Source organism: Canis lupus, chromosome 2 (genome assembly GCF_011100685.1).
Source record: "Canis lupus familiaris isolate Mischka breed German Shepherd chromosome 2, alternate assembly UU_Cfam_GSD_1.0, whole genome shotgun sequence".
Taxonomy (NCBI): domain Eukaryota; kingdom Metazoa; phylum Chordata; class Mammalia; order Carnivora; family Canidae; genus Canis; species Canis lupus.
Window position 1 is genome coordinate 19,310,344 of NC_049223.1, and position 25,413 is coordinate 19,335,756.

Consider the following 25,413-nt stretch of genomic DNA (forward strand, 5'->3'; position numbering starts at 1 on the left):
GTGAAATAATAGAATACATATTTTGAATCCTCCATCTGAAACACAAAGATTCATGAACTCAAGAGCTATTTCAAATTCTTCTTTATTATCACAGAGTTGCTAATTTCCAGTCACGCCTGAGAATGGATAAGTTCGTGTGCAAATAGTTCTGATCAAATGTCATGTATTTGCAGCAAGTCTGGTCCACTTTGATTAAATTTGAGCTATTTTACCAAATACTTAATGGATTGATCTTTGCTAGTGGAAGTCCTGGAGCACAATGAGAATTTTAGAAAAGGTTCCACACTCCAAGCAATTCTTATCACAGTCAAGTCACTCAAGGACCAAGATCCCAATAGTGGATGTCCCTTTGTGTGAGGTTAGGCATGCAGATGGGGGATTGTCAAGGAAACATTTTATGGGAAAATGTTAGAAATTATGAAATGTGGGTCCTCGTTTATAAGTGAAAAAAGGGGGATCAAACGAAATAAGGTTTAAGTAAAAGATAAACCTCACAAGGACAAAACCATTAAAAAAATATTTTTCAAAGACAGTTAACAGCCTTCAACAGGTTAGGAGAAAAACAATCAGAAAAGATGAAAGAGCAGTATGATAGATTCAATAAATATTTATTGGCCATCCATTAAGTGTAAGACCCTGTGCTCTCAATTAGAGAGAACCCCCACCCTCACTGGGAGGCTGAGAAGCAACAGTGATACCTTTATTCATTCATTCACTAAGCTGACATTTCCTGAGCTTCTACTGTGCAGCAGGTGCCATGCAAAACACTTGATCTCTCTCATCGCAGGTTCTCACTTAAACTCTGCCAGGCTGATACTATAGGAGGAAGATGAGGCCAAGAAAAGGGAAGAAACTTATCAGAGTCACTGAGCTGAGAAGTTGCGATTTGAACCAGTCTGCTAGAGAATGCCAAATATCGATCGTGAACAGCACTTCCTAGAGGATTCCGTTAGAATTATCCAGATGAATTTATTAGCCTACGCTTACAATGATAGCCACCCTAAGTGGAGGATTACTACATGCCAAGCATGTGTAGTCCTCAGGCAGAACTTAGAGGCCTGCTTTGTCTACATTCTCTCCGACACTACATCTATCCAACTGTCTAGGTAAATAAATAAATAACCCAAGTGTCATCCCAGACTCCTGCCTCACCCACAAGGACTCGGTTTCTAAATGCTGTAAACACCACCACTTTATTTTAAAGATTTTATTTATTTATTCATGAGAGACACAGAGAGAGGCAGAGGGAGAAGCAGGCCCCCTGCGGGGAGCCCGATGCGGGACTCGATCCCAAGACCCCGGCATCATGACCTGAGCCGAAAGCAGGTGCTCAACCACTGAGCCACCCAGGTGCTCCACCACTTTATTTTTTAATTTTTTTTAAAAGATCTTATTTGCCTATTTAACTGTGGGGAGCAGCAGGCAGAGAGAGAAGCAGGCTGCCCACTGAGCACAGAGCCTGATTTGGGGCTCGATCCCAGGTCCCCGAGATCACGGCCTGAGCTGCAGGCAGATGCTTAACTGACTGAGCCCCCCAGGCGCCTGGCACCACCACTTTCCTGGCCCGAGCTTGTAACCTGGTCTCCCAGCCCTTCTGGTCCGCCTTCACCAAGCCTACAAAGAGCCCCCTCTTTCTGAAACACAGGTTCAGAGAGTGTCCCTCGGGGTCATCCTCGTCACCTCCAGAACCAAATCTGAACCTGGAGCCCGGCCAGGCCCCTGAGGCCACTCAGCTCCCTCTGTGTTCAACTGTAGGCCCTCCTCGGGCTCAGCATGTCCACACCTGCGTGAGGTCCTTGAATGTGCCTCTGCCTCTTATTTTCTGAGCTTACAGAGCCAACACACACCACCTTTTGCCTGTCCTAATTCTGCCGGGCTTTGAGGTTGGGGCTTTGGGGCCATTCTCAGCTTTCCCTGTTCTTGTTCCTTGTTGCTTAAGCAGTCTGGGTAACATGCCAAGTCGAGGTTCTCCTCTAGCCCTCAGACCTTTACCTTGAAACTCACTTCTTCTATGAATGGTTAATGTCCCTCCCTAGACTCTAACCTCCTGGAGGGCAGAGTCCAGGGCTCCTCGGTCTGTTCTCAGCCACCCACAGCGTCTGGCACATAGTTAATACTTAATTAACATGCCTAGGCTTGCTTGTGTTGAGCCAGCCTTCTTCCACAAAGGATTTGTGGAAACTTGCACAAAAGATGCAGAGAGTGAAGGAAAAAAAATGTTAAAGCAGGAGCAGGGAAATTATAAATCTAAGTAGCATAAGGACCGGAAAGGAGGAACAGGTTAACAGCTGTTGGCAAAAGGCTTAAAAAAAAATTGTCCTGGAATATTTATTTAATCAATTTCTGACTATAGATAATTCTGAAATCATAGCACGTTCCTTTTATGGCACCTCACATTATTTTCCTTGATCAAAGCAACCAAAAAATGTTATTAAAACGCTAGGAAAATGCTTTTCTGAAAGTTTTTTGGGCATGGGATTTTGAAGCCATGTTTGTTTTTTATAGCTTTCCCTTTATTTTTGCACTCCAAGCTCTCAGAAGATGCTAAACATGCCATTTTCGCTTCTTCTTCTGCGCCCAGCACAGTACTACCTAGGAATACATAAGTTTGTTTGTTTATTAACTTTCCCTTACTAATAAGGGCAAGTTTCTTTTTTTTTTTAAGTTTTTTTTTTTTTTTTGGAGGTTATGTCTACACCCAACATGGGGCTTGAACTTTCAACCCAGAGATCAAGAGTCACACGCTCCACCATAGGAGCCAGCCAGGTGCTCCAGGGCAAGATTCTTGAGCACATTAAATACAACAGCAAGCAACTTTATCTTCAAGGACATTTCCTATTTAAACCGGTAGAAGCCAATTATAAATCAGAAAACTAAAAGCACTTGGTAAAATTAGTGCAGGTGATTCATGGCAGTAGCTCTTCCTTTACAAGGAGTAAAACTGGATAATGACTCGTAAGGCTAATTTCTTAAATGTATAGATCAGCCACACTAATTTCTTTTTAAGGCAGTTTAATTTTAAAGCACTTTTCCTTGAGTTACGGAGAGCCTTTCAGTTGCATGAATAAATGTATATCTAAAAGACGTTTCTCACAAAATCCCCTCAGGTCCTTTATTTTGAAGACCACACAGTAGACTCGCTTAGAAAAGTCCTGACTTTCGCCGCCCTGCTTGGCTAAATTAGAGTTATGAAGAATCAGTGCCATGTGTGTGCTTTCACGTTGCCAGGACTTGCCTATTTGTTGTAAAAAAGGATTTGCAGAAGAGGGTCCAAGAGCCACTGCACGGAGAATGATTCTGGCCCACCTCGTCTTGTTCTAGTAACTTCCAAAACCTGACCTGCTGTATGAGAAATGTCATGTTGTGCTTGATGAAAAGGAGAGGTGTATGTAGAACTAGCTTCTGTTTTGCTAATTCCCCAATTCCATCCCTGAGCATGGGGAAGGAGGTACCAACTGAGCTGCAGGAGCAACTGGCCAAAAAGTGGGTGCTCAGTGTCTGTTCAACCAATGACTGGTTTTTGTACTATCCACCTTCAATTCCATACTGATGAAATGCAAGTTCAGCCAAAAGCACTCTGATATTTTTAATAGCATCGTGGCTTGTGGCCAGCTATCGTATGCTCCTTGAAATATTTTTTTAAAAAGCCACTGCTACAGGTTGAAGGGGAGAGCTTGGACTTCAAATTCTTGGCACATAGAAAGGTAACATAAAGACATCTGCCTTCTAGGCACCCAGAAATTTCACCTGAGGACATTTCAGTTCATGTGGCAAATATTTGCTAAGGATCTAGTAAGTCCAAAGGAGGATACTAGGAGAAACAAAGATGAAAAAGAAATAATTTTATTACAGGAAGCTGAAGAGCCCCCAACACTGTGGGGGGCAACAAGCCCCCACTTACTGTGCCTGGTGCACAGTAAGCATTCAATGGAGGGGGAGGGGTGTTTGATATTTTTTATATATTAGTGGGGCACCTATGATATTAAAGTGAATGCAGTAATGTTGAAAAAGAAGTTACAAAGAAAATGTTCTGGGAAGTTGCATCTGGAGACCTTTTACCAGATGCATCTGGTGGGACTGGGAGGGCTTTTTGGAGGAGGTGACATTTAGGTGTGGCTGCAGAAAAGAAGATTTTTACAAGGAGGCATCCTGGTGGCATGAGCAATAAAGGGCCTGTTTTGGGATTTGTAAGCAGTCTGTAGAGGCTCATACACAGGATGCATGGCAGGTCCTCAGTGAAGCACCGACACAGGCACTGGGCCCCCAGGAAGAGACCAGCATCAGGATGGTAATTAAATGGGCAGTGTGAGTATAGACTGAATGCTGGTGGGAGGAGGCCAGCGGAGAAGTCAAGAAACTAAAGCAATTTTCACTGTTCCTTTGGGACTTTAAGAGCAGAACACTCTCTTTTTTGCCCTAACTTACAAAAGTATTATCGTGGTAGCAGTGTACTCTTCATAATCATACTTTAAAACAAAATGTTGGGGGAAAAATAGAAATAAAAAAAAGTCAAGTCTTAAAAGTGAACTGTAAATAGCATGACTTGAATACTTTTTGACTTCTCCCCAGGGAGCCTGATGCGGGACTCGATCCCAGGACCCCGGGATCACACCCTAAACCGAAGGCAGACGCTCAACCACTGAGCCACCCAGGCATCCCTCAAATGTGTTACTTATTGATGGGGAAAACATTAAATCAAAATATTTACCATTAGAAAGTTCACAGTAATTGAACTCTGTAGTTTCAAAGCCACATGATGACCATGATTAATGTAACATCAGAGAAAGGTCCTCATAAGATCCCGTATTGAAGCCGTAGCTTTCTATATTGCTGGTTTCATTACCTTCAAGAGATTGTGGAATATCAAAAGTATTATCTACAATAATAATGCTGTGTGTTTCTTTGAAGAGCTTCAGGCACTGTACACACTTTAATTAAATCTCCTAATGTCCTTGTGAAGTTGGCAAGAGATTAGCAGAAGGTGAGTCATCGAAAAGTATCCAACTAGAAGACTGGACCATAGGACATACTTTTAGATGAAACCCACTTTTTATTATTATTGTTCCCATTTCACCAATGAGGAAATGGAGTTATTCTTCAGAGAAGGATGATGAGCTATCCTCCATTTTTACTGAAGGCAAAATACACTGCTGTAGGCTCTAGGAGTGTTTCCTGGGAGACCTTTGAAAATAGCACAAAAAACATGACCTCTGAGGTTCCTCCTTTGAGAGCCAACCAACATTTGTTAATAAATAACTGAAATGGGCACTAAAGAGAACATACATTGCCCCTTTCTTGCAAAAGACCACAAGACAAGGATCCCAATTTCTCATTATGACCAATCTGTTGATGGACTGGTCAATCAGAAGTTTGGCTAAGTTCTTTCCACAGTTTCCTTCTCCCACACTTCCCTAGGCAAGACCAGAAGGAAGAGTAGGCACTGTCTTTAAGGAGATAATACTGGGCATAGAGCTGATTGGGTTGAAGACACAGTACAAATTGCAGGGCTAGAAGAAACTGAAAAGAGTGGAAAATGAACCCCCTGACTCTTGGTTCTACCCTTAGGATAGTGGTATAGATTCAAAAGTCAGGTGGTTGAAAAACAAACATGCATGTAGTTATCATATAGGACCTTGTTTATAAACCAACTCCTCTTCTAATAAAGGAAATGAAAGAGCTCATACCACTTTACCAGACCATGACACCACTGTCTCAATCTGACCACTGCCTGACGTCCCAGAAAATGAAGTCATGGTTCCCAAAAAAACAGATCCCAGCTTGAAAAAAAAATTCATGAAAAAGGCAAATACTGTTGTTTTAGGCAATAATTTCACATCACTGAAGTCTTGAAAACAAAGATACGAATAATGAAATCCTACGGCAATATTTGGTTGAAGATGGTTATATTGGTCCAGACTATGCTTAAAATTTTTTGGTTTCTCATAAAAATAAAAACGCAAAATTAAACATTTTGATGAGAAGTTGTTGACTCTCAAATTAGGGGGAAAGTCTCTAGAAGACAGCCTTTTTAAAAATGGAAATAGGGAAGAAGGCAAGATGACAAATTTTGCCTAGTCCTAAAAAAGTGTGGCACCTGACACAGAAACGTCTATTTTTGGGAAAGACTAGTATTCTGTGTACTAAAAATAAAATAACAAGTGGCTTATTTCTACTCTGGAAAGTGGATTTACTACAATGGGATCAAGGGCAAATCTAATAACTTCATGGGTCATAGAGCAATAATCTCTCCTTCCCAAACTTTGAGATGGCAGGTGACAAATGCTCTAATGGAATTCTCTACAAAAAAGGACTCACCAAATTAGGAAAATTCTCTATAGCCAAAGAACAAAATTTTAATTAACCAATCCCTAGTCACATATCTGTATTTAAATATAAAGGGAATGTAATTGCTTATGTATTTTCCCCGTAAAAATAAGGTGCCCTGAAGATTTAGAAAGGTTTATCTAGTGCTATGTTTTTCAAAGTTTATTTTATTTTTATTTAATTTCTTTTTAATTTTTATTTTTAGACAGAGTACATGTGAGCGTCCATGAGTGGGGTTTGGGGAAGGGTAGGGACAGAGGAAGAGAGAGAATCTTAAGGAAGCTCCACACCCAACAAGGAGCCTGACTCGGAACTTGATCTCATGACCTTGAAATCATGACCTGAGCAGAAATCATAAGTCCCACGTTTAACTGACTGACCCACCTAGGCACCCCAACACTATATTTTAATTTGGCATCTCAATCGTTACTGTCACCTGCTTCCGAAGAATTCACAGAAAGCAGGTCTTTTAAATATTGTCCAAGACAAGTATTTATCTATATATTTATTTACAATTATGCAAGCAAAAGTTTTCTTTTACTGCAGTTCTGACATATTTTAACAGTATTGCCAGTGTACCAAAGGACTATAATTTTACTATCTTCTTTGGATAGATTTATATCTGTAGCTTTAATAACTTCAATACATTTTCTAATTAAAAAACATTTTAAGACAAATTACAAATCTGCTAAAACATATCAAATTATGAAATGTCTAAATAAGATACAAGGGGTTTTTGTTTTGTTTTGTTTTTAAATAGGCTCCAGATGGAGCCCAGCATGGGGCTTGAACTCATGACCTTTAGATCAAGACCTGAGCCAAGATCAGAAGTCAGACACTTAACAGACTGAGCCACTCAGGCACCTTTAAATAAGGTATGGTTTTGAATTTATATTAATAGTTTAAAAATAAGTAAAATCAAGATTTTATTAAATATTATAAACACTTTTAAATTAACATATATAAATTTCAGTTTATATCAAATTCTATTTGATCTCAGAATTTTTGAGCAGAAAGGGACCATGGAGGTCATTGAATTTGATGACTTCATTTTTAAGTGCAAACGCTAATGCTTAATCTTTTGAAGCCCAGACTGCCTGCACTAGAACCCAGCCTCCCAACTTGTCAGGCAAGTGTTTCTTATCTTTAACCATGTTGATGTTAACTATAAACATCACATGATATAACCCTGTATCCATTAGTGCGGAAGTACTATTTGGAGATAACATCACTCATTGGCTTAAGGATGAAGCTACAATTATCTAGGATCAGAAAATCCTATCTCAACTCCACTGTTGATCAGATGACATCAAGCAAGCCATTTAATTGCACAGCGCTTTCCTCTTCCTAATTATAAAAATAAGGACTCCGGTAATTTAGACTTCCCTACTTAAATTAGTCGTTGCAATAAGTAGTAATAAAAATAACTCTAAAGCATACAGCATATCTAAGTACAAACGAAATACTTAATAGCAAAAACTCATCTTCACTATATTTAAAACCAAGGAGTAATAAGCTCTGTTAGTTGTAATTAGGAAGGAGTATATATTAGCTGTTGTGTGTCCTTATAACATCCGAACAAGCTAATGCAGGGTTATATCTAACAAGTTCAGTAGCTCCTAGTTTTTCATAATCTCTTTTTACGTTGACCTAAGCCAGATAGTAATTATTAGTTGAAAATAAGCAAGAAATCTTTGACTTCAGAAATGCACCACTTTCCTAACAGAGAAGTGTTTACGAACTACCTTTAGTGTTGCTAACAGAATCAGAAAATTTTACTACAGAATCATCCAGCAACTGATATTATGCAGAGCCTAAACCCTCCCGAATATTACTCCCGAACAGTAAAATATAGTTTCCTGGGCGACACGTAAAATCATCCGGCTTCAGCTGACCTTTAAAAGACAAACAAAAACTTATCAACCAGATTCTCTTGAATAAAAAATAGATCTTGCAACTGGGAGGGATATAAAGAATGGATAAATAGGTTTGAAAAGCATTGTAATACACAAATTTTTGGTAGAAGAAAATGCATCTACTTTGCAGAGAGAATAATCTGAAAGAAAATAACTGGAGATACTAATACAGGCCATTGCCAGGGGATGGAATTTTAAAACATTTTATTTTTCTTTTTCTCCTTTGTGCTTATCTGTTTTAGAACACAAATTAATTTTGTTGTATTTTGCAAAGGTTACTTTGAGTGGAAAAAAAAAATTGCTGGAGTCTCCTGTGTGGAGGCAGTTAGGGACTATCGTGCCTGCTTCAAAACTGAAACAGGAAGGCTTGCAATGTGAAGTGGTGGTGGTGCTAGAAATGTGGTTGGATCTGAGGTGCTCATGTCCTGATACTGGTTCTGGGTAATGAGAGCCAGCACACACAGAGAAAGTCTGGAGAGGCCACTTTGCTGTGAGCTTCCATGCCCGGGAAGTACCAAAGAGCAGAGCTGGGAATGCTTTCTCGCCATCCTCAGCTCGTACCTGGCATGCATCCTTTACCCACGACTTCCATTTCTGGATTGTAGGTCTCCGTCTTAAATTTGAACAAGCATTGCTTTTCAGTGTTTAATTACAATTTAATGGAAATACTCCTCGCATTCAAATTAGCTTTTAGTTTTCGCATCACGAGTGTGCATGCAAGTTATTGTGTCATTATAATCTCATGTTATAATGGCTTCATAATGCAAGTCCCTGCAGGGTTGAATTAGTAGTTTCCTATGGTAATCGCCCATCACTATAATATCATAATCACATAAGCACAGTCCCCACATGCTTCCACTGCAATCATTTTGACATTGTAAGAGCATTTTAATAGTATTAGCATAGATTCTCCGGAGAAATCATCTCATTGTCACTGCATTACCATAGAAGATTAATTGTGGCATGAAAGCTTAAAAAAGAAAAAAAAAAAAAAAGATGATGCTCAGCAATAAAGCATTTCACTTTTCCAAAGGTCACTGCATTTTGCACCAAGGTTTGTGACACGACCCTTAATTGAATAGAGGCCCTTCCACACCATGGAGGTTTTTTGTTTTGGTTTTTCTTTTTGTTTGTTTAGGACTCAAACTACCAGTAATCAAATAGGCCAGCCCCTCTCTGTGATAGAGAAAGAAAGCGCTGTGGTCCCTGTCCTCAAGGAGCTGATAATCTAATCAGGTGTGTGACAAGTTATAGACAGCTTGTAGGTCAACCCAAGGAATGCCATTGAGATAAACACGGTACTTGGAAGTAACAGGCATTAAATAGCAGATGTGAGAGCCAAGGACACAAGGGGTTCCTGAAGAGGGATGGTTGCTAATTATAAAGGGTTAAACCTGTTATTAAACCTAAGGACTGTGTGGCAGAAAGGGAGCACAGTCAGCTGGGTTCAGGAGAGTCTGGCTGCATCTTTGCCTTCCCTGTGGGGCCTGCGGAGGAGGAAGGCCCCCAGAGTGACCAGCAGTGGACATGACCCCAGCCCACGGAGGAAGCAGAAGGAACAGGTTAGTGACAGGAAGCACCCCCTCTGCACACCTGCACACACACACCCTCCCCCGCCCAGCTTTGAGCAGCAGGCCTTGTCGTTTATTGCTAAGAGGGTGAGCAGAGATGGCCCACCGTGCAGTGCAGCATCTGCTGGAGGACCAGAAGCAGGAAATGCTGCTCAGAAGAGCACTGCCCAGGCCCTAATTAGCTCTCCCTGCATTGAAGCCATGTGTAGAATGACTACATTGTGTCAGGGACAGATGACCCCAGCTGCAGAGCCTGGCAGGCTACTGTGCTCACATGGAGGGGGGTGCTCACCCTGGGCTACCATCGGGGGCCACCATGGGAGAACTGCCCACAGATGATCCTAACTCTCAAGGAATCGTCTCTGCTCAGTGTCTGAGTGAGAATAACGTCCCAGCCTGTGTTCAGCACCCCCACTGGCCCATCGCAGGCACCCGATCGCGCTCAGGATGGATGGATGAGTTAACACAACTGGAAGGTACGCGGGTTCGGAGCTGCTGGGGGACTGACTGGGAATACCTCCCCTCCAATAGCATTAAGGGCCGGGGAGTCCACAACTGGCAGGGTCTCTTGTATTATTAAAGACTTGCTTGCCTTCTTGTTCTAGTAGACGAAGCATTCTGAGGAGTCAGGATTGCTCATTTCCCTCTTTTTGAATTGCGTGGGCCTCGGAGATCTCAGAACTACTCAGTGGCTCAGTTTTGGAAAAGCAGTAATACTGCTTTTTTTAATTGGAACACTATGAGGGTAAAGATTGCTCTCTAAGTGCTCAAAACTACTTTGACCAACAAGCTGTGGAGCAATATAAACTTATTACATAAACAAATTAGCCGTCCTTCCTTCCTTCCTTTAGAAGTTATTTTTAATTTCATAGGTAAACTCTATGGCACCTGCTCCCCTGTTCTTCCTTGAGGTCTTGTTTGAGCATCCTATGTAATTTCCCTCTTCTGGCTCATTCTTCACAGTGACATCTGCCATTAGGAAGTCATATCAAAATTTACTTTCATTGCCTTTGATCACCAGTTTTTATTGTTGTTTGCTTTGCCATTAGACATACAGATGAAAAAATCAAGAATGGGATTAAAAAAAATTTTTTTAAATATTTTATTTATTTATTCATGAGAGACACAGAGGCAGGGACACAGGCAGAGGGAGAAGCAGGCTCTATGCAGGGAGCCTGACATGAGACTAGATCCCGGGTCTCCAGGATCAGGCCCTGGACTGAAGGCGGCGCTAAACTCTGAGCCACCCGGGCTGCCCAAGAATGAGATGTTTGAATCTAAATGTACTCACCCTAAGAACACAAATTTTATTTATTTTGTAAGATGCATCTTGTCACTGCTTAGAAAAGTGTCCTAGTTTTTCTCTCTCGTTCAGATGTATTAAAGGCAACAGAAAACATTGCTGATAATGTTCAGTAGGGTTAGTCTTATTTGATACAAACAGTAGTCAGTAGTTATTAAATATCTGGAGTGCCACCAAACATTAATGCCGAACTGCTGTATTTCAAAAATGGAAGAATGCACACAGATGGGCCAACAGAATGGTCCTATGAACACATCTCTATTTCCCCAATAGGAAGAAACACTAAAACTTCATCAATAGCATTAAGGTTTCAAAAACTTGATATGACCAAACTTTCTTTGGCAAACTTAGCATGTGAGTCTCAGTTTTCCCCCAGATAAAATGAAGGAGTTAAACAAGGTGGTCTCCAAAGTTCCTTCCAGATACAAATTCCATGATTCTAGGCAAAAAGGCAGTAAATGACCTTTATCCAACCTCTCCAGTGGCTCCCCCATGAGTTCACCTTGTTTAGACTTTAGATAAATGGGGATATTTAGATAGTAGAAATGAGAAACCTATTGATAATCATTCTAATTCTTTTTCTGAACCACTCTCGAACAAATCATAGTACAGTGTTTAGTTTATTATAAACTTCAGATTATTACTAACAGGTGAGTGAAATAAAAATACCTCACAACCCAGATTATTACTTTCTTTATTATCACTCTTTATATTGCTTATGACTCACAGTAAAATAGAGGCACCTAGTATAAAATAATGCTGGCTCTATTAGCCCTCAAATAAATGATGCTGAGTGCCTAAGCAACTGAAAGCTCTTGGCTATTTCCCAAATAGCAGCTTAAATGATCCATTGTGTATATGTATATATGTGTACATATATTTATACACGTACATACCCAGTGTTCACACTGTCTGATTATCACAGTACAAGTAGAGAGACTATTCTGAAAATTGTTTTGTGCCAACTTTACAGCCAAGAATTATTTCTTAGTGGATAGTGAGATAAGTAAAAAAAAAAGTCAGTCATCTGCTTGTTTTTTGCCAATGTTTTCAGAAGGTGTGATATATATCCCACTGGTGGTTCAAACCAATTTTAGGTGATATATGGGCATTTAAAATGTCTTAAACACGTATTTGTTTATTTTAATGTGTATTGGAAAAAAAGTAATAAATGTTGCAACCCTCTGATTTTTATGGATATTACTGTTTAGGATGAGGAAAAAAGTGGGTGAGTTTAAAGAAAAATATTGGGATCCCTGGGTGGCGCAGCGGTTTAGCGCCTGCCTTTGGCCCAGGGCGCGATCCTGGAGACCCGGGATCGAATCCCACATCGGGCTCCCGGTGCATGGAGCCTGCTTCTCCCTCTGCCTATGTCTCTGCCTCTCTCTCTCTGTGTGTGTGTGACTATCATAAATAAAAATTTAAAATAAATAAAGAAAAATATTAAGTAATTAGCAAAGGTAGTACCTGGGAATAGCAAACATGCCTTCTTTTCTTTTTTTAAGGTTTTGTTTATTTATTTGAGAGAGAGAAAAAAAAGCACAAATGAGGGAGAGGGGCAGTGGGAGAGGGAAAAGCAAACTTCCTGCTCAGGAGGAAACCCAACATGGGGCTCTATCCCAGGACTCTGAGATCATGGTCTGAGCTGAAGGCAGATGCTTAACTGACTGAGCCACCCAGGTGCCCTGCAAACATGCTTTAAAAATGATGGGAAAATGAATCAAATTTGACAAATTTGATAAATATTAGTGATGATTCTTTCATTCTGATAAACATTATTCTGAGTTTGTGAAAATTAAAAGGCATTTAACACCTCTAAAGTATATTGTAACACATTTATTTTCTCTGGCCTATTAAAGAGCTAACTCCTGTTCTGGGGGTAACATCTTCCTAACTCATCAGAAATATAATCATGACTTCTAATTAGGCAGAGAAAGCTGTCATCCAATTTTAACTCTCAGACCTTTTTGTTGGTCCTGTAATTGTTGACATCATTTTAAATGATGTTGATTTAAAGATATAAATATGATATATGGTGTCAAGAATATGGATTGAGACATTATGGTCAGACACGGTACAGCTACTGAGTAAGCTTTCAATTTTCATAGAATAAAACTCTGAAGTTGAATACATCATTCTTTGTAGAGAGGCAACATGTAGGTAAAGAAATTTTCTGCTAATGGTATAAAATCATTAGATTCTATAAGAATAATTAATGAAGGGATGCCTGGATAGCTCAGTGGTTGAGCGCCTGCCTTCAGCTCAGGGTGTGATCCCAGAGTCCCAGGATCAAGTCCCATATCGGGCCCCTTACAGGGAGCTTGCTTCTCTGCCTCTCTCTGTGTCTTTCATGAGTAAATAAATAAAGTTCAAAAAAAAAAAAAGATAATTAATGGAAACTCATTTTACTGAGGTAATACTAACACAAACATAAAAATAAGGAAGTGAAAACAAGTTCACAAAAAAACTACACCATCCCTACAGAATGCATTATGCAAATTCCATATGAAAAACTTTTTACAATTCTGATTTGGTCTACGAAAAACCAAAGGAATTTAGAAACTAATCCTTTTGACTTCACCGTAGCAAGAATAAGCAGTAGCAAAAGTCCATGGAGTGTCCCTAATGTATACGTTCTTTTCATATATTTTAAATCTAACAATTAAATGAAATTCAATAGACAATGCATAGAACTATATAGAATCTTCACAGAGATCAAATTAAACCTGGATTTCTTAGCTTGAAATATTTTTATCTTTCTACTGACATACCCTGATAAACAAAGAGTGAAAACATAATGCCTAGGAGGAAGGAATTATATCAAAAAGGGGCACTGGGCGCCAGTTGCAGGAACCTCCTCTTCCCTGTATAGCCAACAGATCAAGTATGGCTTTAGGGCCAAAGGCTCGGTAATATCAGTGCCAAACACAGCCGATTTTTTTACTTCTTATTCTCTAAGCTGCTTCAAAGTATTTATACACCTTGACGATGCTTCTGAATGAGAAAGGGGCAAGTTCAAAGCAACAAGGAAGCTAAAGGGAATGAATGTCAGCTCTTTGACTTCTGTGGAACTGTGAGTGAGACCCATGAGAGATGCCCAGGGCAGTCCCTGATCCTACCTGTGGATGCTGGGGGAACTGGGATGGGCAAAGGCAGTGACAAGCTGGAGACAGGGCTTTGGAGTAGCAGCCCTTGAAGTACACTCAGCAGAGATCTTTTCTTGCCTAGTGGCAACCTGTAAAGACCCCTCCTGTGGTAGCAGAGGACATTTTTTCGGAAAGTACTAGACAAGAAGGCATTCACCAGGCATGGTGCATTGGAAGCCAGCGCCCCTGTTCCTGAATTCCCATGTGAAATGGATTTGGGCAGCTGCAAATGGAGAGTGTCTGAAGTTAAAGACTGCACTTGGAGAAAATGCAGGCTGGGCAGCTCTGTGGTAGGAAGGCACTGACTCATGAAGTGATAGACATGCCATACACCAGGGAGTGATAAATAAAAACATGTGTCAAATAATCTAGGTCAAAACCAGTGAAGGCACTCTTGTATAGCCTTTCCTGGATAAGGGTTTCTCAACGATTACTTTGCAATGGAGGATTGGTAGTAAAAACCACACTCTACTAACACACGCATTGTCTAACATATGCACCCATACCTCATTATTCAAATGTAATTTCTTCCTGAAAACATGATGGGTCCTGAACTTTGCATTGCAGGACTTTATATATTACATTCATTTCTTTAAAAAACTATTTGATTTCAACTTTTTATTTTTTTAAGATTTTATTTATTTATTTGAAAGAGAGAGACAGAGAGCAAGAGAGTGCAAGTGAATGCATCAGCCGGGTTAGAGGCAGAGGAAGAGGGAGAAGCAGACTCCCCACTAAGCAGGAGCCCCATGTGGGGCTCGACCCAGGACCCCGGGATCATGACTTGAGAGAGTGCAAATGAATGCATCAGCCAGGTTAGAGGCAGAGGAAGAGGGAGAAGCAGACTCCCCACTAAGCAGGAGCCCCATGTGGGGCTCGACCCCAGGACCCCGGGATCATGACTTGAGTCGAAGGCAGATGCTCAACTCACTGAGCTACCCAGGTGCTTTAAACTGTTTAATGTGGGCATTTTTAAAAGCTTGCACATGAGGAGAGAAGAGGATGATGAACCTCTAGGTATCACCCAGCTTCAACAATAGATTCTAATAAAAACAGTTTTTAAGGGGAAAATTAATGTTTTGCAGCCCATCAAAACCACCAACCAATTATCCCAGATATTACTAACATACTGTTATAGACCTATATAACAATCCTCTAAGGATTTCTGGCAATTAATTAACTGTGAAAGACATTTTTTAGAATTAAAAAAAAAAAAAACAGTATTACTGTATTCTGAAGGCACTCTGTAAAGTTTTCCAGAAACAACTTTGGTACCCATGGTAGATGTAGACAGGTAACAGTCAAACTGAGGTATTTGATGCTTTCATCATTCCTAATATTTTCTCAAATTTTTTCTAGCTTCTTAGGCTTATCATCTCTTTTTAGAACTCTCCTGCTTTCAGGATCCCTGGGTGGCACAGCGGTTTGGCGCCTGCCTTTGGCCTAGGGCACGATCCTGGAGACCCAGGATCGATTCCCACATCGGGCTCCCGGTACATGGAGCCTGCTTCTCTCTGCCTGTGTCTCTGCCTCTCTTTCTCTCTCTGTGACTATCATAAATAAATAAAAATTAAAAAAAAAAATATTTTGGAAAAAAAAAAAAGAACTCTCCTGCTTTCTTAGACATTTTCAGTTGATAACACGAAAGCAAAAGTGCACAACACATTTAACAATGCAAGCCCAAGATGTTCCCCTCCGGGGGGACGATCTGAGCTGGGACCATGGTGTCCACTCCATCTTGTTGCCCTTTTTGATGGCACAAGTATGTGAACTCATCATAGCAAGAGTTTTGGTTTAAAGAGGAGATTCTGAGTATAAATATTTATAACAAATATTTAGACGGTGGTAGTTCAGATGGCAAGGTATACTTAATTATGTACATTTTATGGTCAACTGCTTAATAGAGTACATAGAATACATGTAACAATGCTGCTACAGTTTTTATCTAATTACTTCATTGTTTTAAGTCACAAGCATAAAACTCTCCTCCTTCTGTTAAGAAGTTCATAAGCTGAGTAGATCCTCCAAAGATTTCTAGTCATCATTTGGTTGCTCATATTTGATGATCAATGAAAATAATTCCAAAAATGGCAGTTTCTGCAGACCATTAGTACAGCTCAGTGGTGTGGGCTGAATTGTGTCCCCACCTTATATGTTGGAGTCTTAATCTCCAGGACCTCTGCATATAACTGGATATGGACGTGGGACCTTTAAAGAGGTAATCACACGAAAATGGGGTTTTGTAGGTGGGTCTTAATTCAATAGGACGATTTTATGTAGTTAAGAGCAGAGCTTAGGATGCAGACAACATAGACAAAGGGAAGACCATGGGAGGACACAGGGAGGAGGCAGCCGAGCCAAGAGAGGCCGTAGAAGAGACCAGATCTACCAACACCTTGATCTTGAACTTTCAGCTTCCAGAATTGTGAGAAAATAAATCTCTGTTGTCGAAGTCACCCAGCTGGTGATATTTTGTTATGGCAACCCTAGCAAACTAATACCGTCAGTAATGGAGGTCACCTAATCCAAGCTACGGACGTGGCCTTTAAATACACCTGGGAGATCTGGGTCTACAGAGTGAGTAGAAAATTTGTTGAAAGGGCTGGCCAGGCACGTGTGATTCAATCTAACACTTTTGTGACAAATTTCGATGATAATCAGGTGATGGCTCAGTGTATGGACTCAGAGTTGTTTATTTCAGTTATCTGTCATGGTGTAATAGGCCAGCTTGCTGAAAAGTTAAGCAGATACCACACACAGATTATGTAGAAGACGTATCATGTGAAATACCCCTGAGCTGAGGGTTGGCCTTTCTATTTCCTCCAAACTTTAGAGAACAAGACAATAACATTTAACTTTTCAGATATATAACGAATGTAATAGATACGACATGTAGAAATGTGACAGTATAAACATGATAACTTGAGGAGTTTATGAAAAGACTTTAAATATTTCAAAAATCAGGGGGCAGCCTGGTTGGTTTAGTCAATTAAGCACCTGACTCTTGATTTCGGCTCAGGTCAGGGTCGTGAGATCGAGCCACATGTCGGGCTCTTCATTGGGTGTGGAGCCTACTTAAGATTCTCTCTCTCTGTTCCTCCCCCAGCTTTCTCTCAAAAAAAAAAAAAAAATTCAAAAATCAGTACCTATGTAATTTTGAAAATAGTAAGCAATATTAAGAAATAATTGTTGGTACACAGTAATGCAAAGGAGTATTTGGTTGCAGTGGACTTGGAATTACACAAAGGAGCATTACATTCACAACAATATTTACCAATATTCTCTTCAAAGTGCTTTTCAAACACTAAATAATTACCCAATTAAGCCACTGCAAGATAAGCTGTTATTACTCTGGATTTAGTGAAAAGGACTAATAATTACTATTTTAACACTTTCTGTGAAGAAAGTCTCAATGTTTACTGAACACAACTGTGAGAACACCCCATCCGTTTCGTGCGTAGGAAACAGAAAAAAACAAAAGGTTGATTAGTTAAGTGAATTCAGGGAGAGACAGAGTTGATTAAGAACTAAGAACCATGACCTGTGAAAACAGAGAATTTAATATGCAAAGCGGTGACCAAAATTGGCAGAAGGCTGTTTATGAATCCTGCCAATATTCAATATTGCAGACTGACAATGGAGAATCTGTGGTCATGCCCTCAACAACATAATTCATCACGCTAGTGCTTGGGGCAGTCATGTCCAAGCAATTTATCATCATCATATCACTCGTCTGAGTAAGAGAGGGGGAGAACTTTGATTGTTAACCTCTAGGGAGAATGGATTTATAGCCAACATCCCTAAGAATGCAGCACAGCTCTGCCCAAAGCAAAATGTTCCCTGCTTCGCTTCTGTTTAACTCAGTAAAAGTGTGAACACGTTGCCTCCGGGACATTGAGAGCAAAACCTAGGTCTGATGTCCTTAGTTCAAAAATAAGATAGCCAGCAAACCATATTTAAAATCATCGAAGCTGCTTTAAAAAATGCGTATGGATGATGCATTTCAAATGTCCTTTGGTGACAAGATCATTTCTGAAACGCATCTGTGGATAATTCCATTTGGGAAGAATCATCTCTTAACACTGAACCCATGAACCCATGTCCTTTGTATTGGAAAACTTGGAAGTGAGCTGATAATTAAAAAAAATACACACACACTACACACACACACAGAGTGTTTTTCAAAATAAAAATCACTATCCCTCCACGCATTGAGCCTTTCTGTTTTTTACACTTTAACAATGGCTGCCCTTACAGGGTGTAATTAAACACCTAAATGCCATTTTGTCCCTTTTGATGAAAATCACGAGGCTGAGTTGTGCATTATGGAAACAAGTACCCCTGCTGTCTCCCCAAGAGTAAGGGGAGCGTTAGTCCCAGCAGCGAGCCTTCTACAGCACCTTCCCTCCTAGGCCTCCATGTGTCTGGTAAACTAGAAATCAGTAATCCCTGGATGCATGTGGCTCAGCAGTTACTGAGTACATTAGTCAGGATAGACTAGGTTATGCTGTGGTAACAACAAATGCCCACATCTCGGGGTCTAAACACAAACGTTTATTTCTAGCTCTCATGACATATCTAATACAGGTCGATGGGGGGCTCTGCTCTCTGTCCTCATGTCCTGATCCAAGCAGACAGTACAGCCTCTATCTAGAAAATTCATGGTCACGGTGGCAGGGGGAAAGAAAGTGTGACAAATGACAGACCTCTTGCTGGCTCTTTTTTTTTTAAATATTTAATTTATTTATTCATGAGAGACACACAGAGAGAGATAGAGACACAGGCAGAGGGAGAGGCAGGCTCCCCACAGTGAGCCCGATATGGGACTTGATCCCAGGACCCCAGGATCACCCCCTGAGCCCATGGCAGACACTCAACCACTGAGCCACCCAGGTGCCCCCTCTCAATGGCTCTAAAAGCATCTACCTGGAAGTGACACGTCACTCTATTTACATTGCATTGGCCAAAGCAAGTCAGTCACATGGCCATACCTCGCTGGAAGGGGACAGATAAGTGGATGAGACACACGACTCCCATGCAGAGCAGAGAAGCACGCCTATTTGGGCAGACACTGTTTCCATGAAGGGGCACTCAGAACCACAGCTGCTTTAGGCCAGGTGGCCAGGTGGGAGCAGGTGTTTTATTTTTCTTCTTCCCTCCCCCATTTTTTTTTTTAAGTGAGGAAGGATGTCTATGAATGAAAACCTTTTTTTTTTTTTTTTTTTAAATGAAATCCTTCTTAGAAAAACTTGGACTTCTGAAAATACACCCTAAAGAATATTTGGTGCGTGAAAAATATATTTAACCATCTTAGGTTGCCCTTCGTCCTTCATAGGGTTCCTGAGCAGGACACCACTTAATCAGGAATTAATTTTCCCCATTGTTACTATATGGCTTACTGGGCTATTTAAGACAATTGAGGAGAAATACTTCTCGTACAGTAACGCTGTAAAGTGTATATGGAAGTAAGGATGGGCATTTGCCAAGGCCAGTAGTCCTTCTGTTATATAGTTCATTATTTTGTCTTCAAGTTTAATTCTGAGAGCAACCTCTAAAATCCTTGCATAGGGGCTCTCTACCAACTATAATCCCAGACCGAGAGGGCACTAAGGATCTAGACAGGTTCCTCAAAACTCTGTTCTATCCCATATATGTGTTCTCCTTTTCTCTATCTGGGTTAAAGTTTAACTATTCACGTTTCAAACTGTATTAAATTGCATTTTTTTTTTCAGAAATCCTTTTTAGTTCAGCCCCATATTCGAGGTATGTTGTACCCTTCATGGGGAAGGGAGAACTTGTCCAGTGAAACCTGTCATTCAATTAAGTCATTAGGTCATCACCCACCCCCACAATGCATGCTGTACTGGTTCTCCTCCTGCCTCACTGGCCAACCTCCTTTGTTGGCTCCACTGACCTCTTAGCATTGGGCTCGTGGACACAGGTTCGAGGTTCCTCTTCCCTACCTATATTCTCTCCCTAGTCCTTTTATACACTTCCGACAGCTTCATATATCATGATTAATGACTCCCTAATAATTATCTGTAGCCCAGATCCCTCCCGTGAGCTATGGTATAATGTACCCAACAGCCTATATGACATTTCCCGTTGGACATCTCATAGACCTTGTGGTAGGCAGATGCTACAATGGCACCCAACAACTCCATCCTTCCTGGTATTCACACCCCTGTGTTGTTCACACACACACACACACACACACACACACACACACACACACACACTGGACCAGGGTTGGTCTGTGTAATCAACAGCATACAGCAGAATCAACAGGATGTTACTTCTGAGATCAGTTTGAAAAAAAAAAAAAAAAAAAAAGATGGCTTCTACCTTGGGTTCTCTTTCTCTCTCGGAACATTTGCCCTGGGGGAAGGTACATCATGAGGAGCCCTATGGAGAGGTCCATATGGTAAGAAACTGAAGTCTCTGGCCAACAGCCAGCTAAAATCTGTCAACAGCCATATGAAGAAGCTAAGAAGCAGAACTTAGGCTCCAGTCAAGCCTTGAGATGACCACAGCTGATGGATTGACTGTAATGTTATGAGAGACTTCAAGCCAGAACAAACCCCACAATGCCATGCCCAAATTCAGACCCACAGAAACCAAAATAACAAATGGCTGTTGTTTTAATTGGCTAAATTTTAGAGTAATTTTTTAAAGATTTTTATTTATTTATTCTTGAGAGAGGCAGAGACACAGGCAGAGGGAGAAGCAGGCTCCCTGGGGGAGCCCGATGTGGGACTCGATCCTGGAACTCCAGGATCACACCCTGAACCAAAGGCAGACGCTCAGCCACTGAGCCACCCAGGCGTTCCAGGGTAATCTTTAAAATGTAGAAATAGGTAACTAATCCACACATCACATATTTAACATTCACTAATGGGGACTTTCCATCTCCCCTACCTCAATTCCCAATTTGTTCTTGCCCTTGCCTTCTGCTTCTCCATTAACATCTACATCTGCCCAGTTTCTGGGCCATCATTCTTGGATTCTCCTTATCTTTCTCTACCACCTCCTATTCATCAGCAAGTTCTAGAAGCAAAATCCAAAGCACTTATCAAATTCATGGATTTGATAACAAATGGATTTGGTAACAAAATGGATTAATAAAGAACTTATTAAACTCAACACCAAAGAAACAAACAATCCAATCATGAAATGGGCAAAAGACATGAAGAGAAATCTCACAGAGGAAGACATAGACATGGCCAACATGCACATGAGAAAATGCTCTGCATCACTTGCCATCAGGGAAATACAAATCAAAACCACAATGAGATACCACCTCACACCAGTGAGAATGGGGAAAATTAACAAGGCAGGAAACAACAAATGTTGGAGAGGATGGGGAGAAAAGGGAACCCTCTTACACTGTTGGTGGAATGTGAACTGGTGCAGCCACTCTGGAAAACTGTGTGGAGGTTCCTCAAAGAGTTAAAAATAGACCTGCCCTACGACCCAGCAATTGCACTGTTGGGGATTTACCCCAAAGATACAGATGCAATGAAACGCAGGGACACCTGCACCCCGATGTTTATAGCAGCAATGGCCACAATAGCCAAGCTGTGGAAGGAGCCTCAGTGTCCATCGAAAGATGAGTGGATAAAGAAGATGTGGTTTATGTATACAATGGAATATTACTCAGCTATTAGAAATGACAAATACCCACCATTTGCTTCGACGTGGATGGAACTGGAGGGTATTATGCTGAGTGAAGTAAGTCAATCGGAGGACAATCATTATATGTTCTCATTCATTTGGGGAATATAAATAATAGTGAAAGGGAATATAAGGGAAGGGAGAAGAAATGTGTGGGAAATATCAGAAAGGGAGACAGAACGTAAAGACTCCTAACTCTGGGAAACGAACTAGGGGTGGTAGAAGGGGAGGAGGGCGGGGGGTGGGAGTGAATGGGTGATGGGCACCAGGTGTTATTCTGTATGTTGGCAAATTGAACACCAATAAAAAATAAATTAAAAATAAAATAATAAAATAATAAAATAAATAAATAAGTTAAAGATCTTAAAATGAAAAAAAATAAATAAAAAAGTTAAAGATCTTAAAATGAAAAAAAAATAAATAAAAAATAAAAAAACAAACAAAAAAGTCCACTTTGCATAAGGCACAGCACAGGTGCTGGAGAAACAGGAGTAAATAAAACATGCAAACCCTGTCCTCACGTGGTTGACATAGGAGGGGGTAAAGAATTCATAAACAAAATATATAGTGTGTCATATGGGGATAAGTTGTATGCAGGAAAACTAAAGGAATGGGAGAATGAGAATGCCAGGGGGCTTGAGGGGTGTTAGGATGTTCTTTTAAATATAGTTGTCAGCAAGGCCCCACTGGTAAAGTGACATTTGAAGATTCCACATTCTCTGTCCCTACTGCAGCTACCCTAGCCTGAGCTACCACCATCGTTCATTTGGGCTCATCACAGCCATCTCCCTTTCGCTCCCCTGCCCACAACTCTTCAGTGGCTTCCCATCGCTGTTAGACGAAAATCTAGAGCACTTACCAGGCCGCACAAAGCCTTGTGTGACCTAGTGCCGCCCTGTCTTTCCAACTTCATCTTGAACCAATCACCCAAGCTCCAGTCACAACAACGTTCTGGCACTTTCTAGAACATGCCAAGTTCTTTCATGGCTACTTTGCCTCAGCAGGTCCCACTGCAAGCAATGAACATCGCCAGGTCCTTCTCACCCTTCTAAATCAAAAGGTCTTCATGAGGACGGACTGTTTTCAGCGCCACATGCAGAGTCCTCCCAACTCCCGCCCCCCTGCTCTATTTTCCTTTATCACAGCCCTCTGTTTACAATTTGTAGCTGTTGGTGAATTAATTTGTTTGCTCATTCCTTCTTTGTTTCCTCAGGCTTCTCTGCCTCCAACCAAAATATAGATTCCTAGAGGCTAGAATCCTTGCCTGTCCTGCTCTGTATTAGAGCAGTTCTGGGGCATGTCCAGCTATACCATACACATTTATTGAATGAATAAACCAACCTTTCATGACCACCTTGTAATTTCAACACCAAGTGTGACCACATATATCATTAAATAGTAAAAGCAGAATCTTGTCTTCACAAATCTATAGGCCTTTTGATCGAGTATAGAGACCTAGAGATCAATGACCTTTATGTGCCCAGCAAAGATAAGTAATTCATCCAAAGTTGCAGAGCTGGAATCAGAAATAGCCTTAAGTTCCACTCATGAGTCCTCAGAGTTCTTTAAGCCAGCAACCTGGCTTCCTGCCCCTTCTACCAGTGTATGTGCAGTTCCTGTTGCATAAAAGGCAGACTCGTGAAGAACAAAAGTATGGAGTGGCTAAGTGGTAGGAGCACAGATTTTGGAGTTAGAAAGACATGGACTTTTTTTTCTAAGCTTTCCAGTAGTGTGGCTTACCCATCTGTGCCTTTCCTTCCTTCCTTCCTCTTCTGTAACCCCAGAATACCTCACAGAGCAGTGCAGAGTATTCAGGTGCACAGAACTCAAAGAAGACCCCTGGCAATTTGCTTTTACTAACTGGCAAATATATATATATATATATATATATATATATATATATATATATATATATATATATATATATAAATTTGTTTGTATTTGTATTGTATATGTTTATTTGTGTATATATATATACATATATGTGTGTGTGTATAGCATATGTATATATGCAAAAAAATATGTATATATAGGTTTGGGCAACTCAAAGAAGAAGACCCCTGGCGATTCGCTTTTACTAACTGGCTATATATATATATATATTACATATATGCAATATATATATATTGCATATATATAGTGCATACATATATGCATATATATTGCATATATATGCATATATGTAAAATATATATATAGGTTTAGGTTTGGGCATTCCTATTCCTATTATAATTCTAAGATCCAGGAATGGAAATAAAATGCATTTTGCTATTTTATGCCCCAAATCTGTATTACAGATCTCTTAGTAACTTTCATAACGACCGGGCCACATCTAGCCTCCATCAATGAAAAACATAAATTCATAAAGTAGCACGCTGTGAATTTTGTGTTCGAAGTATCCTCTTTAAAATTAAGTCGCTATCTTGCTATCAACAGCAAGTTGTCTGGTCTCCTTTTCTTTGCAGGGTGCACTGAGATTTCTTGTTAAGGGCGGTTAGTTACGTCCGGAATCACACCGGGATTTTAGGGTAACCGCTGTACACCCCGCTGCCTATGCAAAATGAAAACGTTACCGGGCCAAGAGGGTGCAAGTCTGCGGGCCCTGTGCTCACCGACGTTTGTTCTATTGGACAGTGAGAGGACGATCCTGTAGGGCAGGAGCGAGCGCCTGTGCGCTTCCTCCCTGCGGCGGGACCTCAGGACTCACGGACACGTGTCGCCGGGAGGCCGCTGTCCCGTGGGTGCGCCCCCGGCGGAGGCGGCCCTGCCCCCAGGCCCCTCGGAAGGTGTCCCAGCCCCGCTCGCGTCCCGAGGCAGGCGCCCCCGAGCGTGCCTGGGCAGCTTCAGGTGGAGCGACCCTGCACGGCGAGCTCGGGCGACGCGGAGGCCCCGGGCGCGGAGGCACGACTTCAAGGCTTCTGAAAGGAGATGGAAGGTGGACGTCGCGGAAGAGGCGCCCCCGGCCCAGCGCAGCCGCCGCGGGCCCCCGAGCCCCTCTGTCCGGGCCTCCGCCGCCTCCCGCCCCGGCCCTGCAGCTCCCCCTGCGCCCCGGGGAGCGCGCAGCTCGCTAAGGCGCGGGCGGTCCCGGCCCCCCTCCCCCGGGGCGCCGCTGGCCGGGGATGGGGGCTCCCCGCAGGGACCGACGGCCCCGGCCGCAGCGGCACCCCGCCCCGCCCCGCCCCGCCCCCGGCTCCCGCCCGCTCGGCCCCGCGCACCTCGCCTCCTCCGGCCGCGCGCCGCCTTCTCCCCGCGACCCCGGCACCGCCAGCCGGCGGGGCCCTGGCCTCCCCGCTCCCCGCCCCCTTCGCCCCCGGCCTATCCCCGCCCGGGTCCCGGGGCCAAGTTCGGCCACGCCCCACCCAGCCCTAGGTCACGTCCTGCGGCCCCGGCCACGCCCCTTCTGCCCTAGGCCACGCCCTGCGGGGCGACCCCGCCCCCCGCCCCCCTCCAGGGCCTGCAGGCCAAGTCCGCCCTCAGCC

At 41.9% G+C, this 25,413-nt stretch overlaps 1 protein-coding gene across 7 annotated transcripts in view; it reads right to left on the bottom strand.

Annotated features, from left to right (window-relative positions):
• Positions 1-25,231, bottom strand: part of PTER (phosphotriesterase related) — a 144,187-nt gene extending 118,956 nt beyond the window's left edge. For 5 of the 7 annotated variants that reach the window (XR_005355279.1, XM_038530003.1, XM_038530002.1 and 2 more), the window contains exon 1: positions 25,150-25,231. The gene's annotated coding sequence lies outside the window, so the exon portion shown is untranslated. Of the gene's footprint in view, positions 1-24,507; positions 24,531-25,149 lie in introns of those variants that run through there. The other 2 variants (XM_038530000.1, XM_038530001.1) reach the window with 2 other exon arrangements.
• Between the last annotated feature and the right edge of the window lie 182 nt (positions 25,232-25,413).